At 37.7% G+C, this 17,957-nt stretch overlaps 1 pseudogene; it reads right to left on the reverse strand.

Annotated features, from left to right (window-relative positions):
- Window positions 1-502: 502 nt before the first annotated feature.
- On the reverse strand, window positions 503-1,482 carry LOC101423040 (WD repeat-containing protein 5B-like; annotated as a pseudogene).
- Window positions 1,483-17,957: the final 16,475 nt, after the last annotated feature.

Raw genomic sequence — 17,957 nt, forward strand, 5'->3', positions numbered from 1 at the left:
TGCTTTAATCTTGATAAAACTTAACAGTTTTTACACACATGGAATGAGCCTAACCATGACTTATTTTCCACAATTTAGACTTGATTCCTTGTACCACTATAAGTCCTCTAATGTAGGAAATAACTTAATGCATGAAGGTGGCACCTGAAATGCATTTCTAATCCTCTACCACCAGAAATCTTGGAGTTATTCCAAACTCCCCTTCTTTCCTCATTTAATCAACCAATCTGTCTTGCCAACCCTACTTATAAATACTTCTCAAATAGACTGACCCTCTAGGATCTGAAGGGAAAACTGTCCAAAAGAATAATGAGGTTCTAGATTAAAGGTTCTAGACTTGCTTTTGGAACTGTCTTGCTTTGAACATTATAAGTCTTAAAATCTTAAAATCCAAGACAACTTGAAAAAGAAGTAAAAAACCATGATGAAATTAAGAAAAACCATCTTTTCCAATATCCAATTTTTTCTTTAATTTGGTTCTGCTACTTAATTTTTAAAAGGTTTAGAGGTTACTCCTCCACAGTTTAATTGCTTTGCTATTTCCTAATGCTGCTGATGAATAATGTTTTCTATAGGATGACAAGCTGCTGAGATCACAACATCTGCATGACTTCCTAATTTCTGTAGAATCTCTCTAGCCTGAAGATTCCAAATGTAAACCAGATTATCCTCTGAACCAGACACAATCCACTTTTCCCCAGTAGCTGAAAGATTGGCAAATATGAAGTATTTCTCATTCTTATGACCAGTGTTATTTCTTCAAACATCTTCCTCTGTTATAATCCCATAGTTTAAGAGTATTATCAAAGTTGCTGTGAGAATGCATTTACCATTAGAGAAAATTTTACAAAAGAGACAGGAGGGTTATCATTATCCACAAGTGTTTTTAAACACTGAGCTGATGCAGCATCCCATATTTTATAAAGACCATCACAGCTACCTGACACTATCAAGGACACTCTACAATTAAAATGAATAACAGAAACTGTGTCCATGTGAGCAGTTTTAAAGCACTTTTCTGTTTTCACCTTCCATATTTTCACACTCTCATCAAAAGATCCTGAAATGATGAGGTTACATGGCAGGTTGAAATTACAACAAAAGAAACAATTACTATGCCCCTTCAGTCTTTTCAAACATTTTCAGATCTCACATTCCATATCTTCAGAATTTTATCATCTAAGGCAGAAATAAGATGACTGGAATCTGACTAGGCAACATCTGCTATTTCTAGATTGTGACCATACAGTATTTCATCATATTTTTCCATCAGTCTCCCCAAATTTTAACTAATGTATCAGGAGAAGGACTTGCCAACCATTCTCCATTAGGACTAAATTTAACTGATGACACTGCTTTCAGATGTCCCAGGAGAGTAAATATGAAAGCATAGTTTGGCTTTTCAAGCCCTTGCTTCTCCCAACTGGCTGCTGAGGAGAGGGCCAACTCTGCTTTGGCATCTCTTGACTCCCCAGTTGCCATGGTTCTGAAGCTCGTCAGTAGGTAGGCTAGGCATCACTTCCTGAACCAGGCAGACCAACATTTTGGCTTTTTGCCAGGCCAAATGAAGAGAAAAACATCAGACTCAAAAATACATGGGTTTTAATCATAAATTCTGGATCACCTTAAAACTAATTTACCATAGAAATGGAATCAGCAGCATAACTTGGACTACTGTTTTTTTTTTCCTTTGTAAATGAATATTTGATAAATACTATTAAAAGGGTCCTGTGAGTTGTCGGCAAGTAAGGTACTAATGTTAGGTAATTTGTTAGTTAAAGTAAAAAGCCATTTAAAGCAGGGCGAGGCAGGAGTTTTCTATGAAATGTATTTTTTCACTGCCTCTGCATTCCCCCAGCCCTGAAATTTTGAGAATATCCAGCAACCCACAGACATTACTTATTTGAAATTTAATGAATCACCACCTTAAACAGATGATTTCAGAAGTTAAAAGAAAACCTTCATGGCCCTGAAAGCTGAGGCCAGGGCTGCTGGCTAATTTCTTCAGACACAACCAGGTCTGTACTGCCATGTGCATCCCAAAACAAGCTACAGCCTGCATTTTGATCATTAATATTTCCTTCTATTATGTTGAATTCAGATATAGTATTTTCAGTTATAGAAAACCCATATTTTTGTATAAATTATACAAAATTTTTTAATTTTTTTATAAATTATAAATTTAATTATAAATTATACAAAAATATATATATAATATATATACATATATACGTATATGTAAATACATATCTTAAATGATTTTAATCTATTTTCACTAACATATTTATAATAGTTATTTCAGAATCCTTGTCTGTTAAGTCCAATGTACAGACCATCTGTTCACCTGCCACTATTACTTGTTTCTTCTCCCAACTTTCAGGTACACTTTTATTGCCAATTTGCAAAACTCATAATTTTTATTTCTCTTATGTTAAATATTGTGTATGAAAAATCTATAGATGTAGTAGATGATGTTATTTTCTGCCAAGGAGGGTTTCTCTTGGCTCTGATAGGTTAATCTGGTAGTGGGGTAAGGTACTGATTCCATCAATTCAGTTAGGGGTTGAGTGAGTAAGTGTTAAGGTATAGATATATTTCCAGGTACTTTCTTCTTTCCATTAATAAATTTGCCTTTTGCTGAAGAGTTTTTTAAAATTTTTCTACCTTTCAAATTTATGTTATAATTAATAAGGCAATTTCCCTTAGTATGATTTTCTCTTTGTTTCAAAATTGTCTTCGTTACTCTTATATTGTTAGAAATGGTAGGTCCATAGGTGTTTCTTGTATTGTCTTCTGTTCTTGGATATATATCTAGAAAATTTCATAATAAAAAGTATGTATGAATAAACCATGGCCTTAAAATTTGCCCCCAGGGGAAAGCTAAGGAGCCCAAAGATTTCCATCCTGCAAGAGGGCTACTGAATCCTGGGTAAACAAGCCTTCTACTCTCTAAATTAAGAGGGAGCTGTTAGATCTTAGCATTGTCAAGGTTGCCAGATGTGGAAAACATGCAAACAATCCCAAAGATTCTTGGTGAAGCTCCCAAGGGTTTTGCATATCTGTGGGCATAAAGCCAGCTGTGTTCAGGTTCCTATTGTGTAGAATCAACATATTATATCACAAAATTCCTCCTCCCCTGGACTCTAAGACTGGTTTTAACCAGGCCCAGTTTGTCTTTCATTTCAAATGGTTTGCATTTCACTCTGTAAAACATACCTCTTGTGACCCTCCTGAAAATAAATTATTTGAAAGTACCTAGTGCACTACAAGGTGGTTGAGTGAGATGTTTCAAGGCTCTGCCCCTTCCCCCAGAAGCTCTGAACAACCAGCAAGAACTGGCAGAAACATTTTCCCAAAGTTCCACAAAATAGCTAAAAGACTGCAGTAACAGGATGAGGGTCAAATCAAGAAAAAGGCTACTTAGAGGATCCCTGCAGGCCCACATTCTCAGTGCATGAATTCCCAGTCCTGGTTCTGAAGAGAGTAGAGTAAACTCATACATATTCTGGAAGCATGTATGTCTGGCTCAATATGTCTGGCTGTGGACTGCAAGACTTGCCATCCCAGAACTCACTCTGCATATATAAGGTGGCTCACTGAACTCTTCTATAGAGTGTTGTGGGAAAGAAGTCAAGTTTCACTACCTGGGGAAAGTGATTGTTGGATGTCAGGCATACAGTGCCCAGAACCATGAGGAAAGTGTTTCCCTGGAAGAGGGGGCTTTCCAACCAATATAAATGGAAAAATTCCTACAGCCACATGTACATGCCCAAGACTAAATGCATGAGTAGAAAGGACGAGTGTGTGTGTGTGGGGGGTGCTCCTATGCTTTGGCCTCAAGCAATTCTCTAAACTCATTGTATACCTAAGACCTAAAGAAGAACACTTGTACTGATCAGTTTTCAAAGACTGGGAAAAGTTTTTTCTTTTTTCATTCTTCTTTTTCTTTTGTTAGCTCCTGGCATTCAAGGCAAAATCTGTCATATCACTGGCTGGATGCAAGCTTAAAGAACAGATACCTCAGAGTCTGAATTCCAGTGATACATTAAAATATCAAAATGTCTAAATTTCAGTGAAAGATTAGAACATGCAAAGAAACAATTGATGGCCCAAGCAAAGAAGAGATTAAAGCATTAGAAACGATCAATGAGGAGGGCCAGATCTTGAACATATCAGATAAAGGCTTTTAAAAATGGTCTAAATAGCTCAAAGAGCTAAAGGCAAGCATGCACAAAGAACTAAAGGATATCAGAAAAACATTAGATGACTACAAAGAGAATATCAAAAGAGACATGGAAATTATGAAAAAGGAAACTATCAGAGCTGAAGACCACAGTAACAGAAACGTAATTTCTTTAAAGGGATTCAACAGCAGTTTAGAACTTGAAGAAGATAAATCAGAGAACTTGAATATGAGACAATTAGACCCATTCAGTCTGAGGAGTAGAAAGAAGAAAGAATGAAGAAATGTGAACAGAACCTGAGGAACTCGGGTGAGGGGAACCATCAAGCATACCAACACATATATTGTGCAAGTCCCAGAAGGAGAAGAGAGTAACAGGCAGAAGGGATGTTCAAATAAATTATGGCTGAAAACCTCCCAAACATAATGAAAGACATAAATATTCACATCTAAAATGCTCAACAAGCTCCAAGCAGGATGTTTAATTTGCTAAAAGCTGCTGGGAGCAATAACCAGAGATGAGTTGACTTTTACAATGGGGATTTATTAACTTATGAGTTTACAGTTCTGAGGCTGTGAAAGTGTCCAAATCAAGGCATCATTAGAGATGCTTTCTCCCCAAGGTATAGCTGTGAGCAATGAGGCAAATGGTGGCATCAGCAGGAGGTACACAGCTGTGGGTGATCAGTCATATGGCAGCATTTGTTCATCATTCCCCTCTCTTTTGGGCCTTATTGTTCTCAGCCTCTAGCTAATGTGGCCTTCTCTCAGCTTCTGTGCTCCATTGATTTTATCTTCTGGTTCTTGAAGCCTTCTCTTTCAGCTTTGGGTGCTCTCTGTTTCTGCAGCATTTTTCTGGATCTTCAGCTTTTTATTCTACCATTTATAAAGGATTCCAGTAAGAGAAATAAGATCCAGCTGGGTCACACAATCTAATTTAAGGCTCTTAACTGGAGTAATTTAATAAAAAGTTGCCACCCACAATAGGTTTATATGCACAGGAGTGCATTAAGCCTAAGGCCATGATTTTCTGGTGTCCACAAAAGCTTCAAACTGTCACATAGGATAAACCCAAATTGGCCCATACTACAACATAATTACTATTGAATGAAAAAATTAAAATTAAAAAAAGATTCTGAAAGTGACAAGAGAGAAGCAATATGTCACATACAAGGGAGACTTAATAAGAGTCCAGTGATTTCTCATTGGAAACTATGAAGATAAGAAGGCAGTGGGATGACATATTTAAAGTACTTAAAGTGAAAAATTACCAACCAATAATTTTATATCCAGCAAAACTGTCTTTCAAAGGTGAGAAAGAGATTAAGATATTCTCAGATAAATGAAAGCTGAAGGAGTTAGTTACCACTAGACTGGCGCTACAGGAGATGCTAAAGAGAATTCTGGAGGTTGAAAAGAAAGGGTAATAGACAATAAATTGAAACCACATGAAAAAGTAAAGATCTCTGGTGAGGGTAATGCTATGGGAAAATATAAATGCCAGTATTATTATATTTTTGTTTATAATTATACTTTTTAATTCCTACATAATCTAAAAGGCAAATGCATAAAATATAATAATAAATCAGTGGTTTTAGCCTCAAAATGTATAAATAGATAATTTGTGGTAAGAGCTAAATAAATATGCAGGAGAGAGGATTATAGAAAAATAGGTTGTGTATATTATTGAAATTAAGTTGGTATCAAAGCAAATGAAATTGTATACATTTGTATACACCATGTATACATGGTGGCTACAAAGAAAACATCAGAGAATATATAAGATCACAGAGGCAGAAATTAGAGTACATGTTGCCAGGAGTAGGGAGCAAAGGGAAAGGAAGTGGAGCAAAGAGAAAAGGAAAATAATGCACAATTGGTGTAGGGTTTCTATGTGGGGAGATGGGAAAGGTGGTAAGGGTACTGCAGTATTGTGGATATGATGACTCTCATTGAACGGTATGTTTGGAAGTGGTGAGATGGGCAAATTTATTTTGTCCATATGTTCCCACAAGTAAAAAAAGGAAGAGCAATTAAAGGAACAATGAATATTAAATGCAATACATGCTCCTCTGTGAGGTCTAGCAAGGGAAGAATAAAAGCTCAAAGGAACATTATTGAGACATATGAAAAAAATTAAATATAGACTAAAACTTTACATCAAAGTTAAATTTCCTGAACTTGATAACTGCACTTAAGGTGATTACATAAGGGAATGCCCAAATATGACTATTTGTTCACAGAAAATGCACATGACAGCAACATACATTCAGGTGTTCATAGAATGGATGGAAAGGAAGGAAGGAAGGAAGGAAGGAAGGAAGGAAGGAAGGAAGGAAGGAAGGAAGGAAGGAAGGAAGGAAGGAAGGAAGGAAGGAAGGAAGGAAGGAAGGAAGGAAGGAAGGAAAGAAATAGGTCGCAAAATATTAAAATTGTGTAGTTGGGTATCTGGGCATGTAGGACTATGCTGGAGTTCTCTGTGTGGGATTTATATTATTTTTATAACTGTGTGTAAGTTACTATTTCAAAATAAAAGGCTTAAAAACTTTTGTCCTCATATATGTCACTTAATAACTGCCTTTTACTCAATAACTGCATGAATGGATTAGGCTTCTTGCTATCCTCTCCTGTCTTCTAACATTCATTTGTAAAATGTAGATAGTAGTTACTAACTCATAGCCTTTATTTGAATTAAGTAAGAAAAAAGTATATTAAAATGTAGGATTTGGCAAACAATAAATGGTTGATAAATGATACTTAGCATTGTATTTTTCTTGATGAGGCAGTTATATATTCTCAACTATTTGAATCCACCTTAAAGTCAGGAATCATACCTTACATGTGTGATTTTAATCTGCTTAATTACTTAGCACTTTAAGAGTAGAGTGTGGTCTTTGATTTCTTTAAGGTATTACATCTTTGACTTTATTATGGAATTTTATTTTAGTTTTTTGAATTGCCTTCCCTTTGAAATTTTATTTATTTCCTTCTCCCACAATAGATAAATGTGTACTGACATTCTTCACTTGATAAAGAAAATAAGGTATTTAAGAAATTTGACCATTACAATTATACTTGTGAAAGTAGGTATAGAATTCTAATGGAGTCTGAAACCAATGCACAATGATGACAGTTCAAATTATAAATTTTTGAAGCAGGCATGAAGAAAATTAAATATTTAACTAGCTAAAGGTGTTTTGCTTTCCCCAAAGCCAAATGTGTCAGAGGAAGGAAAACACAATTGTTCTTATCTGCATAGTAAGCCCAACAATTGCATATTATCTTTCTAGCTGCTTGTTTCTATATAAATATATGTGCGGTCACCCCTCGGGCTGAAGTGTGGTTTGCTGGCCTAGCGGGGGAGCAGCCGTGGCAGGCCAAGCCGCTGCCCCCATAATAGGGTGGTTGGTCGGGCCCACCGCCACCCCTGAAGGAAGCTCGGCATGGGCGCAGAGTGCCCTCGGGTCTCCCCTTCTCGGCAGCCATGCTTCCGCGGCTGCCCCTCCTCCCAGATGGCGCCACCCCATGCCTTGTGGGGCGGCACCCTTCTTCCTTCTCCCTGCGCAGGCGCAGGGCAGAAAATTCCAGTCTGCCCTTTTCCCCTCCCCCGACAGCAGCAACAGCCAGGTGTGGGCGGAAAAATCCAGCCCGCCCTTTTCCCCTCCCCCGACAGCAGCAACAGCCAGGTGTGGGCGGAAAAATCCAGCCCGCCCTTTTCCCTTCCCCCGACAGCAGCAACAGCCAGGCGTGGGCGGGAAACTCAAGTCTGCCCTCCACCCCAGCAACAGCAGCCACCAATCCCTAAACCCTGCCCCTTCCCCCAGCAACAGCGACAGCCAATCCCTAACCACCACCCCTCCCCCGTCCAGTACCGCCCACTGACCTTTCGCCGGCAACCAATCAGAACAGGGCGTGGCTTCGACCAATCAGCCTTCCCCAGCCCCTATAAAACTGTTGCCTCTCCCTCAGTAAAGTGGACTTGCGTGTTTACCTTGTCTCCGCGGTAGTTCTTCTGCCGTGCGCCCTCCAGTCCTGAGAGCCCCCGACAAGGGCCTGGCCTCCCTTGTCCCCAGTTCGTCGCCTGCTTCTCTGGGCGACCCCTTCGTCTCCGGCTTCGCCGGGCGACCCCTTCGTCGCCGGCTTCGCCGGGTGACCCCGTCAGCCGAACCGCGCAACCCCTTGTGAGACCGATCCCTCGTCTGCTGCCGGACCGACCCCTCGTCCCAAGTGGGACCGACCCCTCATCCCAAGCGGGACCGACCCCTCGTCCAGAGCTGGACCGACCCCTCGTCCGCAGCCAGACCCCACCTCTACCGACCGAGCAAACCGTCGCATATATGTATTACATATTAATATTTTTATTTACCTGTTATCATCATTTATGGCTGTACTTTACCTTCAAACCATTTATCAACTATTGCAGAGTAAGTGTGTGAATCTTCATTTCTTTAATTTCCTTTCCCAATTGAGTAAACATTATAATGGTAATGTTTGTATTATCTGTAACTTCCACTGCTCAGTATGAAACCAACTTTCAATAAATACTTACTGGATAAATGACTGAATCATAAACCTGAAAATGCATTGGTTTAGGTGAAATTTAACTAATTTTGGAATACTTGTACTCTCTTTATTGGGATAGACTTGACTTAACCTACTAAACACGTTTGTGTCCATCAGCAAAAAAAAAAAAAAGGAAAAAAGACCCAGGCTTATGACAGAGTCAAATTTTAGTTTGCAAACTCTGTGCAATTAATGAAGTCATACAGTTCAGGACTGAGTTCTCTAAATCACAAAGAAGGGTGATGAAAATTCCCATTAAACTTAACTGCCCCATAAGAATCACTTCTTAAACACTCAAGCTCCCAATTTCAGACCCTTTCCTTTCCTTCCACAAATATTTTTGAGGACCATAGTATATGTCAAGTTATAGGGTAAAACAGGAAGCAAAAGTAGAAATGTTCATGCCCAAGGACAATATGGGGGAGGAGAAAATATTAGGCAAACATCTGTAACAAAAATATAACATCAGGTTATGTGGGAATATGTGCATACTATTTTGAGAGCATGATATTTGAAAGGCTTGGATTAGCTGTATTACATAAAGTTTTCCTGAGTCAGTGACTAGAGGGAGCACAGCTTATTTGGCAGACTGAGAAGACAGTGTGAGGGTTCTGTCCAGCTCTTTGGGACCCAGTGCCTTTCTAAGTGCCTCTCACCTGGCTTCTCTGTGTGTTTGCTTCTGAAAGCCACTACCATTGAACTCTTCAGAAAATAGCTCTCATGGTACTAACATAGCTTTGTCCTCAGCTATAAAGAAGTTCTTAGGAATTTATGCACCTTGCCCCCTTAGACAAAGAATGGCTCATGTGGTAGTATCAAATGGAATGAACCATCATTTACTAACATATAAAATAACAGAATTATAATAACAGAACACAGGGTGGTAGTTTGGGGAAGAAGAATACTTAATAATTGTGGGGTTCTTATGTTGAATTTTTTATGTGCTATCATTGTGTTAATTCTTTAATACGTTGCCTCACTTGATTCATTCATTAATCTGCTATGGTAATTAATATTAACTCCATTTTAGATATGAAAAATCTGAGGCTAAAAATGTCTATTTGGTATGTGAATAAGCTGGACTCAATCACAGTTCTCTGATGCCAAGGTCAGTGTTCTGAGACATCTGCCTCCCAAACTGTATAATGATAGAGCCTAAGCCTCTTACAAAAAACATCCCTATGGTGTTGACCGCAGAAAAGTTCTTCCTATGTCTTTTTGAAATAAAAGTCTAATTGGTCTTAAATTGGATCAGCCACTTTCTGTGACCTTAGAAAGGTATGTTTTAAATTCTTCTCATGCTGAGGTGTTCTTATCCTGAAATTTTAGAAGAATCCTAATAAATCCTGTTAAATTATTTTAAGAGACATTTTCTAGAAAATACTTCCATTGCAAAATGTTCAAGGGCTCTTCTAGGAAGATATACTAGCTAAATCAGGGCAGCTATATGGGAAACTGAAACAATATAATGAATGAAGATATTTAGGAGCTGGGAAATAATCCAATTTCCTTAATAGCAGATTTAATAGGGGCACTTATCTTGGGGCACTAAGTTGGTATTATTTATTAATTCCAAAAAGAGATATTGGATTATGTTTGTAAACTGATCAGTTCCTCTGGGTGTATTATATTGTATTAAATTCAGAAGTTTCACTTTTGCTTGATTAAATTATGATTTAGGTTTTGATTGAGCCTCATCAATAGGACATTGGTTGGTGGGGACTCACAGAGAAAGCAATATTGCAGAGGAGAGAATTTTGAGTTTTGATGCTTGAGCCCCAGAAAGTAAATACATGGAGGGGGAGAACACAGAGAAGAAAGCAGAGGAAGAGAAAGAGAGCTTATTAGGCATGGGAGAGGCCTGGGGAGAGAAATGGTCCTGATAGTCTACAGCTGACCTTGCAAAGAGACCTGAGCAGCTGAGCCTGGAAAGAAATGAGCCCCAGGGAGAGAGATGAGCCTTATACCAGCCTACATTGAGGTCAGAAGAAGCTGGCCCACAGTGCCTTAAGGGGAAGAAGGAAGGCTGAACACTTGCAGACACTGGCAGCCATCTTGCTCCAACACGTGGCAACAGAATTTGGTGAGGGAAATGACTTATTCTTTTATGGCCTTGTGACTATAAGTTTCTATGCCAAATAAATACTCCTTATAACCGCCAACAGACTTCTGGTTCTTTGCATCAGCACCCCTTTGGCTGACTAATACATTGGGTAAATCCAGAAAGGTCCATTTTGCATTTAGTTATTACATCAAACTGAGACTGGATTGAGCGTGTGCTCCTCCTACCAAAAGTTCTGCTTTTCTTTCTCCCTGTCCCCCCTCCGACCTGCCAGAGGACTATTTTGTATGTGGCACTCCTCAGCAACTTGTGTTCCCAGGGTCTGGATTTGTATGGAATTCTAACTTGCTGCTGTGGGTGGCTCTATAATCTGCTCCCATAGCTGGAAGGACCAGGTAGAGCTACCTCTGCGCAACTCCTATGCTGCGTGGGACTGAATGAGGCAGATAGGTCCAAGGCTGTCAGGTCTGGGAAGGAAATCTCTTACCTTGCCTTGGAGATTATTTTTCTTTTTCTTTGATTGTCCTTCCCCAATCTCTATCATCCTCCAAAGTTTCAAGCAAGTAGGATTTCTTCTTTTATTAGTTGATTCTGATGGGAGAATTTTCCATGGGAAGTCGTACAGCACCATAGTGATGATGTCATTCCTTGGGAGGCTTTTGATATAGATTCAGCCACTTTTCTTTTGATTATTGATGATTCGATATCTTCTACTTCTTCTTGAGTCAGTTTAGGTTATTTGTATATTTCTAAGAATTTGTTTATTTCATCTAGATTACCTAATACAATTTTTCAAGGTATTCTTTTATAATTCTTTTAATTTTTGTACGGTCTGTAGTAATATCTCATGTCTTACTTGTTATTTTTGTCTTTTCTCTTTTTTCTCTTAGACTGTCTAGATAAAGGTTTATCAATTTTGTTCATCTTTCCAAAGAACCAACTTTTACATTTTTGTATATTCTTCTGTTCTTCTTTTCTCTCTTTCATTTTTCTCTGTTCGAAACTTTATTTCTTAATTCCTCCTGTTGGCCTTGGGTTTAGTTTGCTCTTCTTTTTCCAGCTCCTTAAGGTGTCAAATTAGACTACTGATTTGAGATCTTTCTTTTTCTAGAATGGGTGTTTTCAACTATGTATTTACTTCTGAGCAGTGCTTATGCTATATCTTACAAGTTTTAGCATGTTGTGTTTTCATATTCTTATCTCAATGCATTTTTCTAATCTCTCTAGTGATTTCTCTTTGGTTGCTTAAGAGTTTGTGGTTTATTTTTTATTTATTTCTGGATTTTCCAGGTTTCCTTCTATTGTTGATTTCCAGCTTCTCTTTCACTGTTATTGAAGATACTTTACACAATTTCAATCTTTTAAATTTACTGATAATTATTTTATCACTTAATATACAGTCTATCCTGGTAATGTTTCATATACACTTGAGAAGTTATGCATATTCTGCTTTTGTTGGGATACTGTGTCCTGAATATTTCTGTTAGACCTATTTAGTTCATAGTGTTGCTCAGGTCTATTTCCTTATGGATCTTCTTTCTAGGTGACCTATCAATTATTGAAAATGTAGTATTGAAGTCTTTAAATATTATTGTAGAACTGCCTATATGTTCCTTCATTCTGTCAGCTTCCTTTACATATTTTTACTTCTGTTCTTTGATGCATGAATGTTTACAGCTGTTATATATTCTTGATGACTTGACCATTTTATCAATATATGCCCTTCCTTGTCCCTTGTACTTATTTTTGACTGAAAGCCTATTTTATCTGATATTAGTATAGCCAACCCAGCTCTCTTTTTGGTTACTGTTTTCATGGAATATCTTTTTCCATCCCTCCACTTTCAACATACCTGGATCTTTATGTTTAAAGTGAGTCTCTGGTAAGAAGCATACAGTTGGATCAGGTATTTTTTTAATCCATTCTGCCAAGATCTGTGTAGGCAGAACTTCCTGGAAATCCAACTTCTAGTGACAGAGAAAACTCTTCAATGGGTGTTGTTTCACTCAAAGCATGCTATTAAAAAACTGCCTGAGAGGGATGCTCAGGAAAATGCTGGCTTCTGGTTGCCGTGTACTGAGGAAATGGCCAACAGAAGAATCTGTATTCACTACAGGAGCTGGAGGATGGGGAAGCCACTAATCCTGCAGGAGCTGAGACCTGGTGTAGCTGCCTAGGCTTCAAATGTCTTTCTACTAGCACACCGTAGCCAGGAAACACAACTCCTCTTTCATTCAGTCTCTCTCCAGGGTCCTCTCTTGATGGCTTACTTTCAACTGGCAAAGGAAAAAAAACATGGAGCAAAAAATAAAGAGTGTTTTTGGAAAAAGAAATAATAAATTTGTAACTGGCACAATTTCTCAGTGCATATGTAGCTTACGTTAAGATTTTGGGACTCATCTCTTATATGACACTTTTTCTCCTAGAATTTTCCTCTAAATTCCCAGAAGTTCTCTTAAACCTGATATTTGGTCACTATTACCTTAAACTGGTAAGGCTATGATTTTTGCTACTAAGCTGATTGGGCTAGAAAGTATTCTCAAAAAAAAAAAAAGCCACATACTTGCAGTTCTTACTTACCATAGTTGTCTTCCAAAGGCAAACCCTCCTGGACATTTTTCTGCTTTCTTTAATGCCTAGTTATTTCAAATGTCTGGGTTTTTACAATTTTTTTCCATTTTTAATTTAAGAAGGGGCTTCACTAGATCATATCACACTCACCAGAGGTCAGAGTTTTCTTTAAAAACTAAATCCTCAAGTAAAATAGATTTCCCCACTATCCTTTTGATCTTTGGTTTATAATAGTACCTGAAGTGTCCAAGTACTTGAAGGTCTAAATCCCCATTTCTGAAAGACTACAAATAATTTTCCAAAATCATTGTTTCTTTTCACTAGAATGATTATTAATACAATCCCTCTGATTAACAATATTACTGTTTTTAGCCAAGATAGCTAAATGTCCATCAACAATTTGTACTCTTCTTTCACTGGTTGCTAGGAAGGGGTTGTCCCACCAGGGAATACATGAGCTTCCTTTGTGTCCTCTGTATTTGCCTTCTCGTGGCTTCCTAGGGTTCCAGCATCAAAGCTCAAAACTCTCTCCCCTGCCACATTGATTTCTCTGTGATTTCCCACCCACTTACTTTAAGCATCAGTAGTCCTTCTCAGCCCTCCTTTTATATCCTAATAACCTATACTCTAGGTTTTAACTCTGTGCATTTATTCTTCATATTTAGTTCATATTAATGAGACCATGCAATTCTTGTCCTTTTGTGTCTGGCTTACTTCTCTTAGCATAATGTCTTCAAGACTCATCTATGTTATCATACATGTCCCAATTTCATTTGTTCTTACTTCAGCATAATATTCCATTGTATATATGTACCACATTTTGTTTATCCATTCATTGGTTGATGGACATTTGGATTGTTTCCTTTTTTTGGCAATTGTGTATAATGCTGCAGTGAACATCAGTGTGCAGATGTCTGTTCATGTCACAGTTTTCTGTTCTTCTGGATATATTTCTAGTAAAGGAATTGCTGGATAATATGACAGTTAGATATTTAGCTTCCTGAGAAACCATCAAACTGTCTTCCACAGAGGCTGCACCGTTTTACAATCACACCAACAGTGAAAGAGTGTTCCTTTTTCTCCACATCCTCACCAGCATTTATTGTTTTCTGTTTTTTTAAAATAATGGTCATTCTATGCGGTGTGAGATGATATCTCATTGTCATTTTGATTTGCATAATTTCCCTAATAGCTAGTGGTATGGAACAATTTTTCATGTGCTTTTTGGCCATTTATGTTTCCTCCTAGGAGAAATGCCTATTGAAATCTTTTGCCCATTTTGTAATTGAATTGCTTGCTCTTTTATTGTTGAGTTTTATGATCTCTTTATATAGAATGGAATCAAACCCTATTGGATATGTGGTTTCCAAATATTTTCTCCCATCAAGTGGGCTGCCTATTCACCTTCTTGATGAAGTCCTTTGAATCACAAAAATGTTTAAGTTTGAGAATGTCCCATTTATCCATGTTTTCTTTCATTGCTCATGCTTTTGGTGTAAGTTTTAAGAACATACCACCTACCACCAGGTCTTGAAGATGTTTTCCTACATTTTCTTCTAGGAGCTTTATAGTTCTTGTTTTTATATTTAGGTCTTTGATCCATTTTGAGTTAATCTTTGTATAAGTTTTGAGATGGGGTCCTCTTTCTTTCTTTTGACTATAGATATCCAGTTCTCCCAGCACCATCTGTTAAACAGACTGTTCTGCCCCATCTGGGTGGGTATAAAGGCTTTTCAAAAATCACTTGCCCATAAATGTGAAGGTCTGTTTCTGAACCATTAGTTCTGTTGCAGTAGTCTATGTGGCTATCTTTATGCCAGTACCATGCTGTTTTTACCACTGTAGTTAGGTATTATGATTTAAAGTCCAGAAGTAAGAGTCCTTCAACTGTTCTTTTACTTTTTAAGATGTATTTGCAGTCCCTTAACCTAACAAATAAGTTTGATAATTGTGTTTTCCATTTGTTTAAAAATGCTATTGGACTTTTGGGGGGATTGCATTAAATCTGTGTATCAATTTGGGTAGAATTGACATCTTAATGATAATCATCTTGCAATCCATGACCTTTGTTAATTCATTCTATCTACTTGCTTTGGGATTGGTCCACTATTCTTCTTCTAGTTCCTCCATATGTGCAGTTAGGTCATTGATTTTAGCTTTTCCTTCTTTTTTAATAAAAGCATTGAGTGCTAACAATTTCCCTTTTAGCACTGCCTTCTCTGCATCCCATAGGTTCTGATATGTTGTGTTCTTGTTTTCATTTGTCTCAAGATATTTACTGATTTCTCTTGAAATTTCTTCTTTGGCCCATTGGTTATTTAAGAGTGTGTTTTGTAATCTCCATATATTTGTGAATTTTCCCTTTTTTCACCTCTTATTGATTTCTAACTTTATTTCATTATGATCAAAGAAAGTGCTTTTGTATAATTTCAGTCTTGTTGAATTTATTGATATCTGCTTTGTGACCCAACATATGGTCTATCTGGGAGAAAGATCCATGAATACTTGAAAAGAATGTGTATCCTGCTGTTGGCAATGTTCTGTAATATCTATTAGATTTAGCCCATTTATTATATTATTCAAACTCTGTTTATTTATTGAGCTTCTTCTCAGTGTTCTATCCAATGCTGAGAATGGTATATTGAAATTTCCAACTATTATTGTGGATATATCTAGTCCTTCCTTCAGTTTTGCCAGTGTTTGCCTCACATAGCTTGGGGCATCCTGGTTAGGCGTATATATTTTTATGATTGTTTATTTTCTGGTGAATTGCCCCTTTTATTGTCTCTAATAACAGTTTTGCTCTATATAAGTATAGCTACTCCAGCTTTTATTTGGTTACTGTATGAGTGGAATATCTTTTTACAGCCTCTCACTTTCAATCTATTGTTATCCTTGGGTCTAAGGTGAGTCTGTTGTAGACAGCATATCGATTGCTCATATTTTCTTAACATTTCACCAGTTTGTGTCTTTTGATTGGAGAGTTTAATTGATTAACATTCAATGTTATTACTGTAAAGTCAGTTCTTGTTTCACCCATTTTGAGCTTTGTGTTTTATCTGTCATATTTTCTTTTCACCACTCTTTTTACAATTTTAGTTAATTTTGCTGATATAATCTTCATTTCTAGACTCTCTTCCAAACTTCTCTCTCCTCTCTTCCCATTTTAGGCTGTAGCACTCCCTTTAATATTTCCTGCAAAGCCAGTCTCTTTGTTATAATCTCTCAGTTCCTGTTTATCTGTAAATATTCTAAACTCACCCTCATTTTTGAAAGGAAGTCTTAACTAATATTAGATTCTTGATTGGCAGATTTTCCTTCTGCAGTATCTTAAATATATCATACCACTGCCCTCTTGCCTCCATGATTTCTGATGAGAAATCTGCACTTAATCTTATTAGGTATCCTTATATGTTATACATCCTTTTCTCTTGCTGCTCTCAGAATTCTCTCTTTGTCTTTGGCATTTGACATTCTGGTTAGTATATCTTTCAGAGTCGTTCTATTCAGATTTACTCAGATGGTATTATGTTGTGCTTCATGGACATGGATATCTATGTCCTTCAATAGGGTTGGGAAATTTTCTACCATTATTTCTTCAAATATTCCATCTCCACCTTTTCCCCTTTCTTTTCCTTCTGGGACCCACATAACATGTGCGTGTGCATGTCTCTTGCCATCATTTAATTCCCTGAGACTGTGTTCAGCTTTTTCCATCCTTTTCTTCACCTGTTTCTTTGTATATTTGCTTTTGGATGCCATGACTTCAGACTTACCAATCCTTCCTTCTGCCTCTCCAAATGTGCTGTTATATGGCTCCAATATATTTTTAATTTCATTTATTGTGTCTTTCATTTTCATAAGATCTACTATTTTTTGATGTATGCTTTCACATTTTTCTTTGTGCTCACCCAATGTTATCTTACCATCTTTAATCTGTTTAGCATCTCATTGAATTTATTAAGTTTTGTTTAAACAACTATAATTAGTTGTCTCAACTCTTTTATGTCATCTGGAGGCTTTTTTCATTCCCTTAACTGGCCCATATCTTCCTATATCTTGGTGTGGATTGTAATTTTTTTTGGTGTCTCGGTATCTGGCTTACTAGGTGTATTTATTCTGGGTGAAGTTTCTCTCTTTAGTTTAGGGCTTTATTGCCATTCTTTCCTGCTGGTTGTGTAGTCTGAACCAAGGATGCAATTGGTGCTGTAAGCTATGGAGGCTGATGCTGCCCACATTGTCTTAGGAACCAAAGAAACTTCTCCCACTCTTCTCCTCTCCCAGGGGTGATGACAGAACTGCAGCTATTTGTAATAATCCAAGTTGTTCTGGCCATGACCGTCTGTAGTTGCCCAGAAAGATGATGAAGATTTATGCCCCTTCCTCCCCTGCCTGGTGCAGGGTTGGAGCTGCATGTGTGGGCAGCAATCTATTCCACGTGGGTCCAAAATGACTGCAGTTGCCCAAGTAGACTGAAGTAGCACTGCCTCCCCTCCCTGTCAGGGGTGGGGATGGACCATCTGGAATACCCAAGGATCTAATTCATGAGGGTTGAATATGCCTGCAGTTTCCCTGAGA

Source organism: Dasypus novemcinctus, chromosome 7 (assembly GCF_030445035.2).
Source record: "Dasypus novemcinctus isolate mDasNov1 chromosome 7, mDasNov1.1.hap2, whole genome shotgun sequence".
NCBI lineage: Eukaryota > Metazoa > Chordata > Mammalia > Cingulata > Dasypodidae > Dasypus > Dasypus novemcinctus.